This window comes from Cricetulus griseus, chromosome 6 (assembly GCF_003668045.3).
Source record: "Cricetulus griseus strain 17A/GY chromosome 6, alternate assembly CriGri-PICRH-1.0, whole genome shotgun sequence".
In the NCBI taxonomy this organism is placed as follows: domain Eukaryota; kingdom Metazoa; phylum Chordata; class Mammalia; order Rodentia; family Cricetidae; genus Cricetulus; species Cricetulus griseus.
In genome coordinates, this window is record NC_048599.1 from 60,518,296 (window position 1) to 60,540,711 (window position 22,416).

The 22,416-nt window shown below is 41.9% G+C and overlaps 1 long non-coding RNA gene across 1 annotated transcript in view; it reads left to right on the forward strand.

Moving 5' to 3' along the window:
- LOC113836411 overlaps positions 1–20,253 on the forward strand; it is a 55,073-nt gene extending 34,820 nt beyond the window's left edge. The window contains exon 3 of the long non-coding RNA XR_003486582.2: positions 19,930–20,253. This is a non-coding gene — a long non-coding RNA (uncharacterized LOC113836411). The remainder of the gene's footprint in view (positions 1–19,929) is intronic.
- The last annotated feature ends 2,163 nt before the right edge of the window (positions 20,254–22,416 follow it).

The window sequence follows — 22,416 nt, forward strand, 5'->3', positions numbered from 1 at the left end:
ATAGACAATAACGAGTCCTTGCTTATACTTTTCCGTATTTTCCATAATTCCTTCATACTTAAAATATTTTAGTATTATATATGTCTGTCTGTCTGTCTGTATGTATGTATGCATGTATCTATATGCACACATGTGCAGTTCCCACAAAGAGCAGAAGAAGACATTGGGTTCCCAGGAGCTGGAGTTACAGGAAGTTATTAAGTGCTATGTGGTGCTAACACTTGAGCTCAGGTCCTTGGCAAGAACAGCAAAGTCTGGTACTGTGAAAGCTAGTCCTCAAAGGAGATTTTTAGGTAAGGTCCCACTCACAGACCTCTGGGCCCTGTGTCTGAAGTACATGGTGTTCTTATCAGTAAGGACTTGATTTCCACCTCTGGGGGCAACAGAGGGCAATAGCAATAGCCTGGGGGTTTGAGGAGTTTCTTGCACAACTCTGGGCTACAGCTCAAAAGAGGGCTTCTCAAGTTGGTTGTAGGAGTTTTATTAGATGGTCTTTGGCCCTTGGAGTGAGCATTGTCAGCCCAGATGGGAAAATTTCATTTAGATTTTATATGTGCATTTATATACAAACTTTGGTGTATTATGGGATTTTTCTTAGGTTAATTAAATCCTCATGATTTTTTCAGATGTTCCTAGTTCTGGTTTAATATTTCAGACATGTACAAGATGCCAGTTGTTCTTTAAATTTTGATGTGAACTCTTCCCCCAAATAATTATCATTGTTTTTTTCTTTGAAAACCTTGAAACTGCAAAACTGGCTTCCCCTTTTACCCAAGAACTATTCGGGGAAGTGCCTCATCTCCTTTTGAACACTGACTATGTGGTAACATGAAATCCACAGAGCACACATTTCCGTAGCAGGGAATGACGAGGAAGTCTAGACCAGACAGTACTGATAGGGGCAACTGATGTGGGTGAAGTGCTTGATAAGCAGTCTGGGCATCCTTGGGAAAGGGCACTAAGAACAGGGCCAAAGGTTCAGAGAGGCGATGAGGAGACATCTAAGTGCAAACATCAGGATTTAACCGAGGGCAGGCCTTGGCTCTCTCTAGCACAGATAATTATTGATTGGTGCACTCTTTTCCCCATGACGACCTTCTCTAGGCTCAGTGTAGCTGAGTGTCATGGGACATCAAGAGTCTTTTATTGTCATCTTTGTTTGTCCCAACCAAGGGGACAAAGCAAGGTACATATGCCACCTGGGAAGAAGTGACTTGATGGCCTCTTCTTAGCCTCTTTTTCCCTATCGGTGAGGGATCTCTTCATAAGAAATGTGAAGGAGCCTCCCCGTGAGTGATGAAATGTGGAAAAGCTGGTACAATCCATCTCTGTCATATGGATTGTGCCAGTCACACTGGTGCCTTTACCAAAATCTCCCTTTGGCAAAATGGTCTTCATACCTAGATTCTGGATTTGTCTCTCTTCTCTACTTCTTTTTGACATAGCCTAAGCAGTGCTTGTGTACAATTTTATGAACAAACCTGCAAAATTATGAACAGTATCTTGAAGGAAGCCTGGGATAAACAGAACATGGAACCAGCCTGTACCTTTCTTCACCCTCCACGTCTGAATTAAGTTTTCCTTTCCTTCATCTGGGGTATGTATTTTTGGGTCTAGGATTGAGGGGAGCATGTGTGCCCACCTCTTTCCTATTGTTTTCATTTCAGATTGGATAAGACTCTCAAGGAATTTCTGATGAGGTAGTAGCAGTACTTTTGCCCTGGGTGGAGGGCTGGGGAAGCTCACTTCCTGGTTTGTCTGCTCTGCGCTGGCATTTCTGTGTTATAGACTGACTGCAGGACATCACATGATGACTGGCAGCCCACACCAGACAGACTTAAGTTTAGTAGGAAGGTCATGCCCTTTGATCTGGAACATTCCAGGGACTATATGAATTTTGAGACAAACAGGAGAAGTTTAAGGAAGTCTGTTATTGGGGGTGATCCTCTTTCTTTTTGAATATCTTCCCAGAATTGAAATTTCTGTCTTTGCTCTTTGAGTAATCTGTTTCTACTCCCAGTTCATATACTTTTCTAGAAATGATTGGCTAGACTTATTCACCCCAAGGAAATCTCTCTTTGCTGTACTAGACATTGCTACTTATCTCCTGATACCAGGACCTTTGAGCACCAGAGAACATTGGGATCCTACCTGTGTCTATGCTGCACAGTATAGCAGACTCGGTTTATGAGTTTGTATTGCAGCTACACACACCCAGATTACCAAGTTTTAACCTCTGTTGCCTCTTCCATTTGCTTACCCTTCCACTGGACTGAGCTGAATTCAGATGTTCTGAGGCCATTTGATCAAATGAAGGACTGTAAGCTCCAGCAACAGAGCAACAAGATGGAAAGTGCTTGGGTCTTGGGCACTGATGAGCATGAATGAACACAGCTAACTCTACATCTCAGGGGTTGAACCTGGTCCTAATGAAAGTGTGCATGAAGTGTGCCTCAGGAGAGTATGAGAGAAGCAGATCCAATGCTTACAAAGTGAATCTGATATGGTACCTGGTGTCACCTTGCTACTTTATATCAGTGGGATGCTGTGTGCTCTCCTTTGCCTGGACTCAGTGGCCAATTTCACAGTTGACACTGGTAAACTTTCCAGTGAAATTCTATGTCTATGTTAGAACGGGCAAGACTGTTATCCCTAAATGGAGAGATAAAATGTTCTCTCTGCTTATACAAAGGGAAGTTGTAATTTTAAACACTTTTCTGGCATGAGTTATAGCAAGTGTTGAAAAAGAACCAGAAATCACGTATTTGAGAATAAATTATGAAACAGTTTAGTTCAGGGCTTGGTGTAGGCAGACTTTTCTGTCCCACCAGTCAGTTCCAAATAATCACTCAGAGACTTATTATTAATTATAAATGCTGGGCCAGTAACTTAGGCTTGTCTCCAGCCAGCTCTTACACCTTAAATGAACCCATTTCTATTATCTATTGATGCCCTGAGGTGTGTTTACCTCATCTATGTTGCTGCTTCTGTATCTGGCTTGTGAATCCAGACTCCACCCTTCTTCTTCCCAGCATTCTCTCTGACGCCAAAATCATTCCTAGCTATCAGCCAACCAACTTTTTATTAACAATGAGAGCACCACATTTTCACAGTATACAGGATTATTCCACAGCATTTTCCCCTTTTAGTCTAAATAAAAAGGAAGACTTTAACTTTAACACAGTCAAATTATATACAATAAAAACAGTTTACAATAAAAACAGTTATCAATTAAGAATTACAGTTGCAGTATTCAATCCATTAGTATTTGGCAAAATTAGAGAAAATACTCCACTATTTATCTTTATCTTTGTGAGTCTAAAGTTTTGTAGTGACACATCTTTACACCAAGCTGCCTGAGTTCTGCCCACCGAGTTAAGGCCCCAAATAACACACAGAGATTTATTAGTTTCAAATGATGCTTGGCCAATGACTAGGATTTCTCATCTGCTAGCTCAGTCTTAATGATCAACCATACTCAGAAGACTTATTTTATGGAGGACGCTGGCAGAATGCGTCCTGTCTTCCTGGCAGTCACATGGCAGGCAACTCCAGAGCAGAGAGCAGGAGGAAGAGGAAGAGCAAGAGAGCGATTTCCTGCTTATATTCTGAGTCTGCTTGGTATTTCACTTCCTGCCTGGACCACAAGACTTATCTTTACTACATTTCCCAGAATCTTCCTTGACTCTTAGTCCCTCCTAACTTGCTTCTTCATTGGCCAATAGTACTTTATTCAACAACCAATAGGATAAACATACACAGAAGGACTTGCCCCATCACCTCCTCTTTTCTATCTAAATAAAAAGAAGAGTAACTTATCTTTTATAACAACTGAAAAAAACTATAACCATAACTATCTGTCTTAAACTCCATCAAAGATCACAGAAGGATAATATATTAACTCTAGGATTGACTGTGATCATTACCATTTATAACTAACCCCATTTAAATGAAAACAAACATTTACAAACAATATTTGGGAGTTTGGACGTCATTCATTCCAAACTGCTTCCTGCTGGTTGGGGGTGATGTCGTGGGGATCCTGAGAAAACCCAGAAATCCTGGCTGTAGTCGTCTATGACTGCATCATCTCAGCTGTTTTGGATGTAGGATCAGTTGGGACACTGCTTCAGGGGGTCTTACTTGATCAAACCAATTAGTTTGGAAGGAATCCATAGCTTTACATTTTCTGTGAAAACATAAGCAGAAATTCTTTTTCCAAGTAGCCTGTCCTTAGATTTAAATTTTGAAGTCAAAGCATTTTTAAAATGTATAAATTGGATTAATTCAGCAGCACTTACAATCCAATATATTTTAGCAGCTGTAACTCTTTCCTCGGCAATCAAACAATTTAAAGACAATAATATAGAATATAGTATCCAGACTCTGTATTTTCCATCTTTATGTGGCTTTCTTATTATTCTATTTATTTTAATTCCTTTTGTTTCTTTCTTCCTGAGACAGGCTTTCTCTGTGGAAATCTGCCTGCCTCTGCTTCTGGAGTGCTGGCATTAAAGGCGTGTGCCACCACACAAAGCTACTCTATTTCTCCTTTATTTTTAAAACACTTTAAGAAAGACATTCCCCATCAAAATTTTATAAATAATTTACCTCTTATCATAACTAAGGAAAACTTTAAGTGTAATTATTTAACCTTTCATTTCATCAAAGACCCAAAAGGGTGAAATATTACCTACTGTCAGGGACATCTGGTTGCCTGGACAGTCACCCAATATTCTTCTGTAACGTTGGGGAATCCATCTTTGGCCTAGAATATCTGACAGACATTTTTGGGAAGCAGGGAATTTTGAAAAACTGTTCTACTTTGTCTTGGCAGAGTTTGGCAGTTTTTTTTTTGTTGTTGTTTTGTTTTGTTTTTGCATCCTGCTGCTCCAGGTTGGACAGTACACTGCCAGCAATTGAGGCAAGGGCAGTTTCTTTGCACAAAGGGCTAGATTTTGCCATATAGAAAACAAACTCCATACAGAGCTTCTTTGATGCCTATTATCCTCTGTTGAAGTAAATTAGTGCTGTCAGGAGCAGACCTGTCTCATTGTCATGAGAACCCTAACATTATTAAACATATTAAATGCCATCTTCTGGAGGACTTTGAAGTGTTTGAAGACTGTCTGTCTGTCTGTCTGTCTGTCTGTCTATCTATATTGTGTATGACCTTGAAAACATATCTGATTTTAATAGGTCACTAATTACTAACCTGCAATTTTTTATTATCTTAAATAGTTTGTAATAATAATTTTCAAGAACTAGAAATTTACGTTACATTGTTAAATGACCTACATAGGTACAATATCTTAGACCAGAGTAGAAATGTATGTACAATATCTTCTATCAAAAATAAGCTTAAATTTGTGTCAATATTATATACAGTATAACAAGAATAACCTCAAATTTTTATCTATATACAAAATAATGTAAAAGATTTAAGACTAGTAGTTGCTTTTTGGGTTTTAAAGTAGATTCAATAATCTACCCTTTTATCCTATCATTTCTATATCCCCCATTTTATTTTCAGAATGAGATCCCTGAATCTAATCTCCTTTGTTCAGCTTTTTTTTTTCTGACCATTACCAATAACAACTTATAACTAACCCCCATAAATGATGGCAAATATCCATAATCCACTGAACAACCAAAAACTGCCACTCCTCCTCTTGGGAATGTGGGCAATGTGGTTTTAAAATTACTTCCTGTTGTCTGGGGATGATGGCATCTTTAGGGGCCCTGGAGAAAATTGAGATAATTGTCAAGTCCTGGGATATCTAGCTGTATCATTTGTTATCCAGTTTCTGTGTAATGGGAAAGTGTAGGGCTTATTTCAAATCCTGGCTACAGTAGTCTGTGAGGCTGGACCGTCTCAGCTAGCCACCTTAAATTGCTCTGAGAAGTTTGTAGTCCAAAGTCGATCTTTGGGTGGTGTTTGTTAGCTTTCTGGCATAACCACAATCCTGGTGGAATTGTCATTGTGAAGCCCCATCCTCCTTTTGGAGATTTCAAAGGTTGCTGTTAGGAATGGTCATGGTTCACTGCATAAAACTTAAACATTTTAAATGTCATATGCAATAGATCTCAAAGAAGTTAAAGGACCACAATTTGTTAAGTATATCTAGATTGCAAAAGCTTAATTCCTAATTACCTCAAACCTAAAACCATGTATAGGGAGCTAGATGAAGCCTTTTTCTAGGATTAGTTAGTACACTATAAGACCATTAATATCATGACAGAAAGTTTAAAATATATATGTGTATCTATATAAATTTTATAAATTTTGAAATATTTATACCTTAAGAAAAGATTTAAAGAGTCAAAATAAAACCAAAGCATTATGAGATCAGTGGCAATAGAACAGTCCCTTAATTTGGGTTTTTCTTCTGTCCCATATCAGTTGGCTCTTCTGACATGAGACAGAGATTTTGTATTTTTTTTTAACAAGCATGCTTAGGTTTAGAGAAGGAGAGAACCATGCTCAATTCCAAAGGCAGCTTTAATTTTTAGTTGAATTGGGACTATAAAAAACCCATTTGCCTATAATACATAAACTTTTAAAGGCAACAAACATATTTGCATCAATACAAGTGTAGACTGTGCATTGTATACAAGTCAGCCAAAGACGATTTTTTGTTTTATGTTTGAGCAGGTAAAATATATGTTATGTGTTTTGTAGTTTTTCTAGGTTTATTTATTTGTTTGTTGCCAGAATTTTCAGGAGTGTCTTCCTCAATCAAACCTGATCCATTTCAACCTGGAATATCAGCCTCTCATTTCCTGTGGAAATAAAAGCATAATCTCTCTCCCAAAGCAACACACCTATTGTCTTTCATTTGGAAGTCAAGATATGTTTCTAAATATATAGGTTAGTTTAGTCTAATGGCTTTCATAATAAAATGTCTCTTAGCAGCTATCACTCCATCAGTCAAAAAATCCAAAGACAATACAATAACATACAGAATCCAGACTCTCTGTGTATTTCCCATCTTTATTCCATAGTAGCTTGGCATATTTGCCATAAAGAGGCAGATTGTAAGAGTTTTAGGCTCACATGGCTAACAAGTGGCTAGCAGATCTTGGTTGGTAACTCTCACCTCTGCCTTTGCAGTAAAAGAGGCCATAGGCAGCTCACAAACAAGTGGCTGAGGTGGAACTCCAGGGAAATTTATTTACAAAAATAAATGTGGAAGACTGCTTTTGGCCTGTAGACTACATCTTGTTAACTCCCGACCTAGATTCTGTTCTAGTTTGGCTTCTCTTGCTGTGAAATGACCAACTTGGAAGGAAAGGGTTTGTTTAATCTCATAGCTTGTTCTGTCACAAACAGAAGTCAGGGCAGCAACTAGAGGCAGGAACTGGAGCAGAGACCATGGAGGAGCTCTGCTTAAAGGCTGACTCCTCCTGGCTTGCTCATCTTGGTTTCTTAAACAACTCAGGACCATGCCCAGGCGTGGTTTTATCCACAGTGGACTGGGCACTCCCGTGTCCATCATTTTCACACACTTGCCTACAGGCCAATCTGGGGGAGGCATTTTATCAGTTGAGGGTCCCCCTTTCCAGGTAACTTTTGCTTATATCAAATTCACAACAACCTAACCCCTGGCTCCAAACAGGCCACTAGTAGGCCTTAGTTGAATGCAAGGCCATTTGAAAGGAAGTTGTTTTGTTTTGCATTCTGTTTTACCTTGAATCAGAAGTGTTCTGGCATTTGTATCAATAATGATGATAATAATATTATTTAAAATATGTTAGCATTTTAGTTAGCTTTTGATCCCTCTTACCAATGCTCACTGGACAGGAAGTTCGGAAATTTGACTTACAGGTATTTTGGAAATATTTTGTAGGAAGAGTAGGCATGCTCAAGAAAACAAAGGCAAATTAGAGTGAGCTTTCTTCTTTTCTTTTTCCTTTCTTCCTTCTTTCCCTCCTCCTTCCTTCCAAATCTGACTTTTTATTTTTAATATTACTTCTAGTAGCTGTGTGAAGGATATAGAGGGTATTAAAGGTTTCAAAGATTTGTGTGCTTTCATAGTAAAAATTTTAGTACGGAGTGGGAATGCAAGGATTTTTCTTCTCCCCAGCCCATTTTAAAAAGCATTTTCTCCATAGTCCAGAGATGATTGGGGTATTCATCTTTGCTTTTCTTCATATTTGGGAAATCCTAACAAAAAGGGGGCAGATCCATTGAGAATTTAGCAAAACCATAATCCATGTCCTGATATTGGAGGACTCATGGGCCATGGGCCGGTCTCTCTCTCTCTCTCTCTCTCTCTCTCTCTCTCTCTCTCTCTCTCTCTCTCTCTCTCTCTCTCACACACACACACACACACACACACACACACACACACGGTCTCAAGTCTGTCAGTGGGTACTGATGTTGAGTACTGTCTCTGAGGTCCTGAAGGAACCAGACTCACCTCATCAAACTTCCACTTCAGACCTGGGGCAAACAGCCTGTGTGGACACAAGATAAGCTTTCTGCAAACAGGGCAGGCTTTAAAACGGAACACAGTAAACATTTGGGGTTGTTTCTTCCCGCCTTCCCTTTCTTAAGCCATATATGGTAGAGGGACCAGAAGGAGTAGCCTTGACTCTTCTAACAAAAGGCATTCTTTGATGTAGGAGACTGCACTAGCATTTTGCAGCCTGGGGTGGGAGGGAGTCAAGGAAAGGGGAATTAAAGTTCATAGAGGAAGCTACAGTTTTTAGGGCAAGCTGAGATGTGACCTTCAGAGCTTGCCAAATCCATGAGGGAACACAAATTGCTTTTGGACGGCTACTCAATGGCCCCTCTGTGGCCCAGAGTCCCAGGCCCTGGTGGGATGCTCTCTGATGTCATCTGGAGGATCGCCTACCCAGCAGGGACCTGCCCTTGTGCACGTGGGAGGCTAACCAGTGGCATGGATCCCGTGAGGATCCAGGGAATGGAAGCATACATACTCCTGGCTTTGTTGTATTGAGCATACCTGCTTTCCACCAAAATATTTACCCGGCTCTAATTGGCTTTTTACCAAGAAGCATAAGGGTGGAATTTGAAAATTTGTCTCATGTGGAACTTACCCAGGCTTCCATGTAAGCTTGAGCTAACCCCTGCTGATCTTTCTCAACATGTGCCTTGCCGACCCCTCAGGCCTGAAATGGTTGGTTGTTTTTTTTTTTCTCTGACCCAAACTCTTGTTTATTTAGTCCTCTTAAAGGCTGGAAATGTTGCCAAACCGTGGTTTTTTGTTTGATTTTATGTTTTTATTCTCCCACGGACACAAGTAAGATCAATCTTTAAAGGACTGGTGTTTATGGTTGTTGTCTAGTCAGAGCGTCTACTTCTCAGGCACTGACCCAAGACTGTTGTGTTTGGGTTCCACAAGAATGAGGCTGTTGACATTTTAGGGTCTTAATTTTATTTATGTGTTTCTTTGTTCTTGATACAAGGTACCATTCTGTAGCCCAGGCTGGCCTAGGATTCACTGAATGGCTTGGGTTGCTCTTAATTCATACACTCCTCCTGTCTCAGTCTCCTGTTGTGAGCCAGGAGGCCAGGGTCCTGACATTTTAAAGTCATTCTCATCTCTCTTGAGTTTGGCACAAGATTGGAAACTTCCAAGCCCTAGTCTCTTTCTCCCCCTCTCTCCTTTTTTTACCCCTAGACAATTTCAGGGTCAAAAACAGTACCTCAGAAATTGGAAAGGCACAAAATAAAATCCTCACTTATATTCTAGAGTGTGAACTTGGAAACTTAACTTCATTTGTTTAAATCTGTTTCTTTGCACAGAGATGCAGGTAAAACCTGCTTTTGGCTTTTTTTGGAGGGTAGATATGTTTATTTCTACTAAATGGCTGAGTTCATGTCTAATGATAGTGTCGAAGGAATTCTTCCTCACTCTTCCCCAATTCCACCCCCATGCCTGCCTTTCATCCCTCTGGTTTATAGATATCAACCACAGTTCTCCAGAGGAACAGGACCAAAAAGAATACATGTAATTAAAGGGGGAGTTAGGAGATTGGCTTACATGGTCAAGCTGCCTAGTCCTGCAAAGGCTATCTGCAGGCTGGTGAGCCAGGAAATGTGGTAGTTAGATTTTTTTTATCTAAGAGGTTGTAATAAGAAAGACAATGGTGTAGTCCCAGACCAAGACGGAAGGCCTGAGAGCAACCTGGAGAATTACTGCTCAGTGAAAATTGCATTTAAAGGCTCCATAATCTACAATCTGTTCAACCCACAGCTGACAACTGTGATTAGTAGTGTGCTCACCTTTGTGCAATGTATTAGAACTTTCCCTTTCTTTTCCACGTACTCTATCTGGGGCCTCCAACTATTAGATGGTGCCATGCACATTTTTCCCCACTCATTGTATGACCTACACCCTAATCTTCAGCTATTCTCACAGACACACCTACAGATATATTTTATCTATTTTATAGGCATCTCTCAATCTAGTTTGGTTGTCAACCAAAATTAACCATCATTATACATATGAAGAATACAGTGAGGGTAGCCCTCTACCTTGTAGTAGCTTGTGCAAGGCAAAGGAAAAGTCTGACATGTGGTCTCTGAGGTTGCATGCTCCAACTCACAGAGATCTGCCTGCCTCTGCCTCCCGAGTACTGGGATTAAAGGTGCCACCAACACCCAGCGAAAAGTAATTTTTAATGAAGGATGTCACTAAATACTTTTTTGAGTTTATAAAAGACCCCCAGAGTGCTGACTCTAGCAGTCTGTTGGAAATGCATACATGAAATGACCTTTTTCTTTATATGAAGCCTTGCTCAAGAAGACGCTGGAAATTGGAGACATTTTTATGGCCAGGAAAATACAGTCACCCAAGAAGTCCTGTAGAGGGCACTATATGGATGAGGAGGTACTTTTTGTGGGTCTCCTTTGAAGATGAAGAAGGGAGAAGGATGGCTTGAGGAGGGATATACAAGGAGCAGTAGGGTGTAGGACGTATATCAAGTTGAAGTACATCATAGAATAAAGTCTGGGATACTCCCAGATTGCTGAGACTGGAGCTATTGTGTGAGATTTTTCTGCAAAGTAAACAAATGATGGATATTTTTTGGTGTAGTGGTGGCCTTTCAAGGACCTTGCACTAGTTATTTTTGCACAACTGTGATGAAATATGTGACACAAACAACCAATGAAGGAAAAGTCTTGGCTTATGGTTTTAGGTTAGTTCATCACTGATGGGGGAAGTGCTTCGGTGCATATGTTTGTTTTATTGGTTGATAAAGTACTGTTGGCCAATAGGAAAGCAAGATAGGTGGGACTAGGAGTCAAGGAGGACTCTGGGAAATGTAGTAAAAAAGAAGTTGTGTGATATAGGCAGGAAGTGACATAGCAGGCAGACTAATATATAAGCAAAGACAAGAAGGGAGCCATTCCTTTTCTCTTCTTCTTTCTCCTGTTCTCTTCTCTTCGGGGCTGCCATGTGATCCCAGGAAGAGGATGCCAGCAGAAGGCATCCTCGATAAGATAAGTCTTATGATTATGGTTGATAATTAAGACTGAGATAGCATATAAGAAATCCTAGTCAATTGGCCAGCAGCATTGTAAACTAATACAAGTCTCTGTGTGTTATTTGGGGCTCTAATGTGGTGGGCAGAACTCGGGCAGCTTGGCAGAAAGACTTATCATTACACATCACAGCAGAGAAGGGATGGCTGAACTCATCATGGAACTGGAAGGATGCATCAAAGACTACTTGCATCATGAAGGACCAAGAAGCCAAACAAATGAAGCGGGAATGAGGGATAGGTATACTTCAAAGGTCCACTCCCAGTAACCAACTTCCCCCAGTCAGTCCCTACCTCCCAAAGATTCCACAGCCTCCAAAAATACTATTACCAGGGGATCAAGAACCCAAAATTGAGCTTGTGGGGATATTTCAGACTCTAACCATAACAGAGTTCTTGACATGTTGAATGTGTGAATCTTTGTATTTTATGCCACAGATGGTCACTGGGCTTGTAAGAATGTGTGGATCATCTCCATCTTCAATGAACCTATGCTGTCTCTTGGAGCTTGAATCTACCCAGCAACTCACACAGCCTCCTTTGCTTAATGTTGGGACATTCTGGGCAGGTGGCCAATGCACTAACTACTTCTCATCTTAGACAGGATGAATCAGACTCCTAGACCTTACTCTGATTCACTACCCAAAGGTAGTTTTGGTATTTTAGTGAGTTCACATTAAAATATGAATTTCAAAATTTTCTGAAATGACCAAAGGCTATTTTTGCTCCCAAACTAAAAATACATAGTACCAGAAAACTAAGATCAGGCTATGTCCTGCCTTAAGTTACTCCATATCTTGCAAAGTAGTGATTGTTTTGGGACTGTATCTTGCCTTTACATACTTCATTTTCCAAGCAGCATTTGACTCCATTTGAGAATATAGGATGACTCTGCACCACGGTAGACATATAAAAAAATTCCATCTTTTGAGCACCATATACACAGCACATACTAACCAATAACTTAATCTAAAATGACACCACCCTGTAAACTGACCAATGTTAACTAGTCCTGTGGGGGGTATATGGATTATTATGATCATGTCAGAAAAACAGGCTTCAGAACTTACTGGACTCTCCAGACTGAGGAAAGGATGAAAGTCACTCATTTGAACCCAGAGAGAGGAAGACACCTATGTAACAAGGATGGCCCCACTGACCAGTCACCTGACATGTGTGTACAGGTTCCAACACTCATTGAACTCCAGACTATGCTAGGAATTTCATCTCAGCTTGTTCCACACTGATAATATGTCCCTATTAAACTGCCATCTATTTGTCTATCCATTCCTCATAAAATGGTATTGCCCTTTGCCTCTACATCCTTCACCACTTCTTGCCTCTACAGCTTATCTCTGACCCTGAAGCCTGACATTATATCATCATCATTGTCATTGTCATCATTATCATCATCATCATCATCATCATCATCATCATCATCATCATCATTATCAGAAGCAGCAGCAGCAGCAGACCTCCAGCCTAGGTTCATTATATTTATTCTCAAGGAGACTATCTTTAAATCACAATTAGTTTCACAGCTTCAGCCCCTCAGGCCTCTTTGAAACTTCTTGAAGTCTGCCCCAGCCTCTAACCCTTTGCAGGCACTGTGTAACCTACATATATGCATATATAGATATATTGACTGTGTAGTGTGTGATCTGGGAATCAATATTAGCAATTAAGATCGGATAACAGAACCTGGGTTTGTCTTGGCCAGTTGTCAAAGAAAGTGGCATGCTTTGGAAAATTGCTGCCAAGGAAACAATCTTGTCTTGTGAATTTATTGTTACACAAAACAAGTAATCAAACAAAAAACAAAACAAAACTAGCCTTGTGTAAAAACACAAAAGTACTTGTATGTTTTTAACAACGTACTCAAAGCAGACTACCAAGTTTTTTCTTCTTTGTCCTTAAAGGCAGCAATAGAATAAGAATCAAAAGAATCTACATGTTGAGGATGTCCAATGGCATTGGCAACAGGTTCCTCATTTAGAGTCTTTGAGGGCAGCTGTGATGTTGGGAGCCACTTGCTCATCCTAAACTGTTATAATCTGTCTGTTGGGTAATTCTCCCACTGTGTTATCCTTATTTCCCTTATAACCAGAAGCTCCATGGATGATTTTCATGCAACAAGTAGTATTTTGATCTCCAACTGTATGTTGGGTGTAGTGTTAGGGGGTGGCCACCCAAAGATATACAGGCCCAAACAACCATGCCATTAAGGGGTTGAAAATCAAGCCAGGGAGACAACATTACTTGTTTAATAAAACCACGTACATTACTTTTGTAATAGTTCCACTTAGAAATTGCAATTAGGTTCATTATAAGATAATTTAGAAAACACTCAGCAGCTAATGATCTTGGATAGTCATTCTCCAAATAGCCATGTACACATCATCCTTTAATTATAGTGCTGTGATAATCTACTGGCAAAGTGGTGAGATTGCACACTGGCAGTCTACCTGAGCTAGGAGCTAGGGAACTTTTTCCCAAGGAAGTGGGCTTAAGAATACAATTTCAGAGTGAAGAAAAGTTTGCCACAGGCAGAGGAAGTCAAGGTAAGGAGTACAAAGCCACCCAGGCAGAAGCAACACGATCAGCAGAGGTCCTGGGAGCCTTTGTGACCAAATTCCAGTGTGGATTTGAAAGCCCTTTCAAGGGTCCTCTAAATTCTCCCCTTCTACTTTTCAAACAAAGAGAGTTCACTGTGTGTTCAGTACTCTACACACACTTATTTCTAGCTCCCATGCCCCCTCCTTTGCCTTCCCTACCCTCAGTTCTCTGTCCACACTAGTAAGCCACATAAAAGTCGGTGTGTTTACCAGCTGCTTCTTTGACCCTGGTCTGCAGAGTTCTGGTAGAAATCATATGCGTCTAGACAAAAGATTGGTTAGTCTTTGTGAAAGTAAATGTTTCAGATCTGACTCAACCAGACTGAGAGCCAAGAAAGAGAAGATAAGGCTGATGGGAAAGATCTCCTTAATGAATGGCAATAAAACACAACCCAAAGGTGAAGGCAAGTAATAGCCTTGGCGTTTCCTGAGGCTTCAGCCCCAGACAAGCTCATGAAAACCGAGGATTAAGATGCAGGGAGGTTATTTCATTTCCTCTTTGCCTCGTGTAGAACACTTTCCTTTCTTTCTCTCTAATCTCTATTCCCGACACCCCAGGCTCTGAGCAGTCACTCTTTAGCTTTCCAGTGAAAATATTATCCCTTTAAAGTGGGATAAAATGTCTAGGTTATACAGCACCTACAGAGGGAGATTGCTAAATAAAGACATATTTCCTGTTATCTTTAATAAAAAATAAATAAGTCCCCTTTGAATTAGTTGTGTTTATTTACAAGATGGTTGGAAAGCAGCATTTATAATATAAACTAAGAGCTGATAGTTCAAATAGCAGGTTAAAAATTATGTAGGAAGGTAGACATTGAAAACAAATTACTCTCCCAAGTCATCTCCAGGTGGTATGTTATCTGTGGTGGAGAAATTTACAATTTAAGTGTATATAAGAGACTCCACCCAGGGCTACCAATGTAAGAATAATCTACAAAGATGACACCAACTGAAACAATCACAAGCAACAGAGGACAGGCTACCTTAAATGCCCTCCCCTGATTATGAGATTGATGGCTGACTTATATGCCATCCTATAGCCTTCATCCAGCAACTGGTGGAAGTAGAAGCAGACACCCACAACTAATCACTGAACTGAACTGGAACCCAGATGCAAAGGATGAGTGAAGAGCACAGGGGTCTAGACCAGGCTGGTGAAACCCACAGAAACAGCTGACCTGAATATCCAGGAACTCTTGCTCCCCAGTTTGATAGCTGGAATACCAGCATGGGACTGATCCAGACCCAGGAACATGGGTTTCTGTGAGGAAACCTCAGAAATCCCTGGGACCTCTGTAGAAGTTCAATACTTATCCCTAGCATAGGTGTGGAATTTGGGAGCCCATTCCATGTGGAGGAATACTTCCTAAGCCAAGACACATGGGGGTGGGCCTAGGCCCTATCCCAAAGGATACAATAGACACTGATGACACCCTATGGAAGGCCTCACCCACCAGGGGAGCAGAAAGGATATGTGATAGGTAGGGTTTTAGTTGGGGGGGCAGTAGGGGAGGAGGGGCGGGAAAAGGGAACTGGAAATGTCATGTAAAACAAACCTGTTTCTAATTCAAATAAAAAATTTGGAAAAAAAGAACAATGTATGGATATGGGTTTATCAAATGTAAACTAGACCACATTAATGTGAAATGTTAATAATGGGAAACTGTGGAACACATGGAAATTGATTTACTATCTTTTCAATTTTTCTATGAATCTGAAATAAAAGAATAAAAATATTCTAAAATAAAAGATTGATGTCTAAAAAAAAAAGAAAAGAATAATCTTCCTAGAAATAGGGGATAGAAGTAAGGTTTAAGATAACAGCCAAGAGATGTATTTGGATGTGCGTGCGTGCGTGCGTGCGTGCGTGCGTGCGTGCGTGCGTGCGTGCGTGCGTGTGTGTGTGTGTGTGTGTGTGTGTGTGTGTGTGTTTATGTGGGTGTTTGTAAAGGTGTATGGGTGGGAAGACACATTGTTTGTTTTCACTGAGTATCCAGGAGGGAATCTTGGGTACCACAACGCAGCTCCTCATAGTCATCCATCATCTGGGAAGCTGAAGAATTCCCTTGAGATCCAGTTCCATGTCCTGGGTGAGCTGGTATGAGTGCTTTAGAGAGAACAGGAGCGTATAGACTAGAGGAGTACCCTGAAAGGCTGGATTCCATGTGCCAGGAGCTAGTGCCATGGTCTTAGAACACCTCTTCTGTGACTATAAGCATTTCCGAATGGGGAAAGATGTGCTGAAGTTGAGCAATTGAGACAGCAAATTCTCTGGCATGAAAATTTGACATCTTGTCTTTCTTTTTCACTTTCTTGCTTCCCTTGCTATTTGGAAGTTGCAGTTAGACTCAGGTTCATGACTGAGCTAAGCCATCTGTGGTGTAAACTTCAGTTTTCCTATTGACCAAGGGAAGTGAGATGCACTTAGCCTATGGACTTTTCTGGAGGAATACTTAATGAATAACTGCCCCCACCACTCTGGCTCAGTCAGCCCCGAAATGTTGGCAAGCACACCCTCACACATAGGACCTCTTAAAGTGAGGTTGTTTAATTATTTGTCTATAATTTGCTCCCAGATTAGATGGTAAACCCCAGAAATGCCATCCCATCATCTTCAGGATCAAGCATGGTGCCTGGAATATGAGAGCTACAAACAACCCTGCACAATGGAGAATATTTATTTCTCAAGTAAATCAGTAAATAAATTCATATTATTTATTTACTCGATATTAAAGCAGAAATCCAGAAGCATTAAGGAAGCTTCAAGAAAATTGGGTGTGTGTGGTCAAAACCACAAGGGGCTTAGGGAAGCTGGCAGCCTAGGGATCCCATTGGTGGCTGCCCTACCCAGATGCTTGTGGGTAGGGTACAAGGCTGTAGGGACACGAAGGGCACAGCACCAGCCAGTTCTTCCTGTGAAATCTTAGATCTACTGATACCTAGCTTCTCTTGGAGTCTGACTCAGGAAATGAGGGACTCTAAAAGCACAGAGGAGGATCTGCTCTGCAGCACTCTCTCTCCTGGGTTATCTGTGTCTACTTGCTTGACACATGGGGTTGGAGATCAGGCTTTGGTCTAGTCTCTTTTAGGATCCCAAGGGCATCCTTCACATTCTCAGCCAGTGTGGTGAGGACCAGGGGCTCCTTTGGTGGACCACAGTTGTCTTGTGGATATGTGTGAGGACAAAAAGAGCATGGCATTCTTAAACTGGTGTTTCTCTAAATGCAGAGGGTTGCTGTGGCGAACTGCTGTGGCCAAATGCTGCAGTGCCCTCCATTGCCCGAACTACTGCTTACTTGGGAAGCTTGAGTTCTTGGGACTCTCTCTGATTTTAAGCAGGCAAGTCATAGCTCACAGTTTGACAGAAAATATACTGGAGATCCTGGCACCTGAAATCTGTATGGATAGACAAGGTTCATTGATGTAATTTTAAAAAGTGGCACATGAGAGAAAGACACCATGCAACAGAGCTTGGGTGGAAGGGTGGAAGGGTTGTTTTTGGTTTTTTGTTTTTTTAATTGGGGGAAAGTAAATGGGAAAAGAGGGAGGGGAGAAGGGAGACCAGCCTCTGGGGATAAGAGCAGAAGAGAAGAGAGAGGGGGAGAGGAGGAGAGACAGAGGAGAGAGAGAGAGAGAGATGGAGAGAGAGAGATGAAGAGAGAGAGAGAGAGAGAGAGAGAGAGAGAGAGAGAGAGAGAGAGAGAGAGACAGACAGACAGACAGAGGAGGTGGGCAGGTCCCTTTTATAAGGGAATAAGGGAATGTAGGGAATGTGCACAGGTGGTGCTCTTAGTGGCTGCAGCTGAGGACATATCCTGTCAGAACTCCAAGGACAGGGCCGTACAGATGTCGAAATACTAATACTCATCTTTTTGTTACCAGACTGATAACCGTAAAAGTGAACAGGGATACAGTGCTTACGTGTACCTCCTTAGTTTTCGGTTGGGAACACCCTTTGGCTAAAATCAGAAATGGGCTCCGATTCTGGCACTGTTGGTTCAGCACAGAGCCTTAGCATGTACAAGCTAAGGGGCTGTCCCGGTATCTATGAAAAGGCCCCTGAAAACTCTAATTATTCATTACACAACCCAAGTTGGAGGGCAAACATCAGTGGAGAGAACATGAAGACTCACTTCCTATAAACCAGACACTGGACTCACTGTCTTTGTCAAATGTGAATGCACTATTAAAAGCCATGATGACACATGTGTCAGGCTTTCTTAGTTGCTTAAACATAGTTGGGGGTTTGACTAACCATAGGAAAGCTGGGGAGAGATCAATCCTTCCTCTCCTATGTGTCTCCTTCAATGATTCAGGGTGGTCCCTAGCTTAGATCGAGAGAGCCAGCTCTATCCAGGTTCCTTGCTGCCAAGTGACAAGACTCATTTGGTACCAGCCATGGGCAGTAACCAGAGTGGGTAAAACAGAAAAATGTAGCTCCAAGGACCGGAGGCAGCCTTGGCAGCCACATACAAGCAGCCTCAAGCTTTGTTGCTGAGGATCCAGAGAGGCATGTGGCTGACAGATGCTGTTTGTAGTCAGGACTGAACAACTCCAAGAAACAGAATGCCGTGTAGAACAGTCAGGGACCAAAATAGTAATAAACGTAAACAGCAGGAATCACCTTGCGTCTGCCGTTGACACATTTCTTTGTGTCTGTGGTTGACTTCTGAAGTCAACTTCCTCTTAAGGGCTGGCTGGTGTTAAGAAATCAGTGAGTTCTGGGTCACGTTTAACCTTGTTAGATTCAATTTGAGCAACATCTCTGTTATTAGAGAGAATGGTCACACCATTTCTGTTAGGTGTTAGCCCCTAGGTGGTGAGAGCCATATGCATCCATTTCAAATATCCCCTCCACTCTCCTCTCCCCTTCCCTTCCCTCCTCTCCCCTTCCCTCCTCTCCTCTCCCCTCCTCTCCCCTCTCCTCCCCTCCCTTCCTCTCCTCTCCTCTCCTCTCCCCTCTCCTCCTCTCCTCTCCTCTCCTCTCCCCTCCCCTCCTCTCCTCTTCTCTCCCCTCCTCTCCTCTCCCCTCCCCTCCTCTCTCTCCCCTCCTCTCCTCTCCTCTCTCTATTTTCTCCTCCCCTTCATCTCCTCTTCTCCTCTCTCTTACCTTCCCCTTCCTCTCATTTCTTCTCCCTTCCCTCCCCACCCCTCCACTTGGTGCTTAGGTATTTTAGGTGAGTGGTAAATGCTTGCTGAACTGAAGATGAAAGCTATTGCTCTTGTTGTTTTGAGTTCTCTTCTGCCACTGTTGCTAGAGTAGTCTGTTCTTATTTGTGTATGATTCTGCTCTCCTAAATATTAGCATAGTACATGGAGAAGGCTTTATGAACAGGTTGGTTCCAGGCTTGGTGTTAGGGAGTGATTTAGTAGAGGAACCATGATGTGACAAGAGAGTGCCTAAAGTGACTAGGCAGGAACAGCTGAGAGTTCTGTGCCATTAATGTCATGCTGTGGCTTCTCTCAGGTCCCATCATCAATTGGTCCCATCAGTAGACCCTTGGGCCATCCCCCTCCAGGGATTCTGCAAATTCCAAAATTCATTCATTTGAAAAACACTTGCTTGAAAATAATGGTGAGACTATCATCTTCAACTCAATATCCCAGTTCCTGGTGACCTTTTGCTTTGCTTTTCATCATGGTGACCTCTTGTGAGTAGCTTTGGTGACTTAGAATTGTTCAGCAAATGTCTTGTTGTGTATCTGTTGGGCAAGGTGAATGTGGGGCTAGAGTTGGGAGAAGGCGTATTGAGTGAAAAGAGGGAATTAATTAACTGCCTGCTTTTCATTTCCAGTAGGAATTGCTGTCACCTAGCAAGAGTCATCAGGATGCTCCAGTCTTCCATGTACAGAACAGTCAAGTGCACATCCCAATTCTCCAGTGGCATCTAGACTCTCCAAGAGGGACAATTATGGAATTGTCAGTAGTGGGATGAGGCCTCTCTCCAAAGCAGCTCAGCTTTCTCAGTCCCCAAAGCTCTGCATTGGACCTCACAATCCTCTTTGTTCCAACCGAACACCTGGCAGAGATATAGTTAATGATGCTCCCTTTTGGAGTTTATTAATTCCATAAGCCTCTATTTGTGAATGGCTGCAATAAAGAACAAACATAAAAGTGAGAATCGACAGATGGGGCACTACTCCTTTGATGTCACACTCAGATTAAACAGGCAAGTCTTGGGAACAGCTTTCCAAATTAGGGCAGCCAGCCCTTGTGGGAGAAGGTACTAGGGAGCAGAGTAAGGCCTGTTTTGCAGGCTCCCGCCAAGGCAGAGCTTGTACCCAATCTCTAGGGACTTGTTGAAAGAAAAACCAGATCTAATCATATCTTGAATATAAAAATGGGGTCTGTTTTAGACCTTCTGAATATCAAGATAGGTTTCTTAAGGGCATATGAGACTAACTTTTATAGAGATCTGAAGTTTTGTAATTCTTTCTTTTTCCCTCCTCCTCTCTCCCAGCTCTCTCTCTCTCTCTCTCTCTCTCTCTCTCTCTCTCTCTCTCTCTCTCTCTGTGTGTGTGTGTGTGTGTGCATACACCTGGAAGCTCATATGCAATGCCCCCCCCACAAAGACAGAGACAGAGACACACAGACAGATACACACACAGAGATATTAAAGGCACAGAGAGACAAAGACAGACAGACAGACAGATGCATGTGTGCATGTACGCACACACATGGCTTGAAAACAACATCAAGGATGGTAGAGGGAACTTTCTGTGTCATCGTTAGGGTGTGGTTTGCTTCCACATCTGGAGGACTTTATCTTCTGTAAAGAATTCTTGGGACTAGTCATGGGACTCACTTGATTGACTGCTTTATATGAAGTTCTATGCTTGGTTTCCAGAACCATATAAACCAGTGGGCTGTGCATATGTGTAGTCCCAGAACTTAGGGACAGAGGCTAAGAGCAGCAGAAACTTAAGGCCATCCTATGGTACATAGCAAGTTCAAGGCTAGCCTTGGCTACGTAAACCTCATTTCAAGTAAAACATATTTTTAAGGTCCCTTGAAAAGTAGTTTGCATGTTTCTGAGCCACATCCTTCCTGCCTGAGAATCTCCATTCTTTATTAAACAAGAGTACTACACTGTAAAACTAAAATAAAAAAAGACACTTCAGGCCTGGTGAGAGAGCTTAGTGGGTATAAAGGTACTGGGACCTGGGACCCACGTGGTGGAAAGAGAGAACCTGCTCCCAAAGTCATCCTCTAACCTACACATATATGCCATGGCACACATCTCCCCTCATAAAAACATACAAGAATGAATCTAGTTAAGAAAAAAAAACTATTCAGTAGTATTTATTGGTTAATGTTACTGATTAATGATTCACTCTTCTGCACTGTCCAGGTAGATGCCAGTGTGTGACAGTGTGTGTCAGTCAGATACTCCAGGAAGAAGGTGCTGAGATGGAGGTAAAGGCAGGAATAATGACCACAGAGAAGGAACAAGGTTGGGTGAGGAATGTTTCCAGGGACACACACAGCTTCTTCACCTATAGAAATAAACTGGAGATGAAGCAATGATGTGTAGGCAGGAGAGTCCGACTACCATGTAGCCCTAATAAGGTATTGGCAAAGACATGGAGGCTGATGCAAACCCCATAGGTGCTAAGGGTGGACTGTCAGCTAGCTACTTCTGCAGCTGAATGCCAAGTTTCTTTTCCTTTTCTTTGTGAAGGGAAATCCACACATCATACCCCCACTGCCACACAGCCTTCCTCTACCATAGTTTTACCAGTTTACCCCATTCTACTTGGCCATGCCACATCTAACCAAATGCCATGCCAAATTAGTTTTACCTGAGAAATTTCACTCCCATGGTTGACCCTGCTTATCTTCAACTAGCCTAGGGGACCATTTTCTCTACTCTAGACAGATGGATTTTGTGCATTTATGACTAGTGCTGACAGACACACAGAACCACATGCTGCACGGGGGAACTTGGGGTTGAATGCACTGCCTGAGCTGTTTTGAATTTCTTAGTGATTTTTGTCTTACAGTATACTTCTTGAAAGTGGACTCTGATGGACTGGACTACAGAGTGGTGACCCATGCATGTACCATTTCATCTGTAGCTCCCATTCCACCTCCGTGGATGGTTTTTAGCTGGCCATTCTCCTAGTTTCTGGTGCCCCAGCTGTGTCTAATCTCCTTTTCCACATTATATGAACACACCCTCCACCTATCTATAATGGGAACCTGGACTCAGACATAGGAAAAAAGGGGCTGGTGTGGTGTCTCGGGACAAGTCTGTTCTAAACTAGAAAAGCCAAAGGGC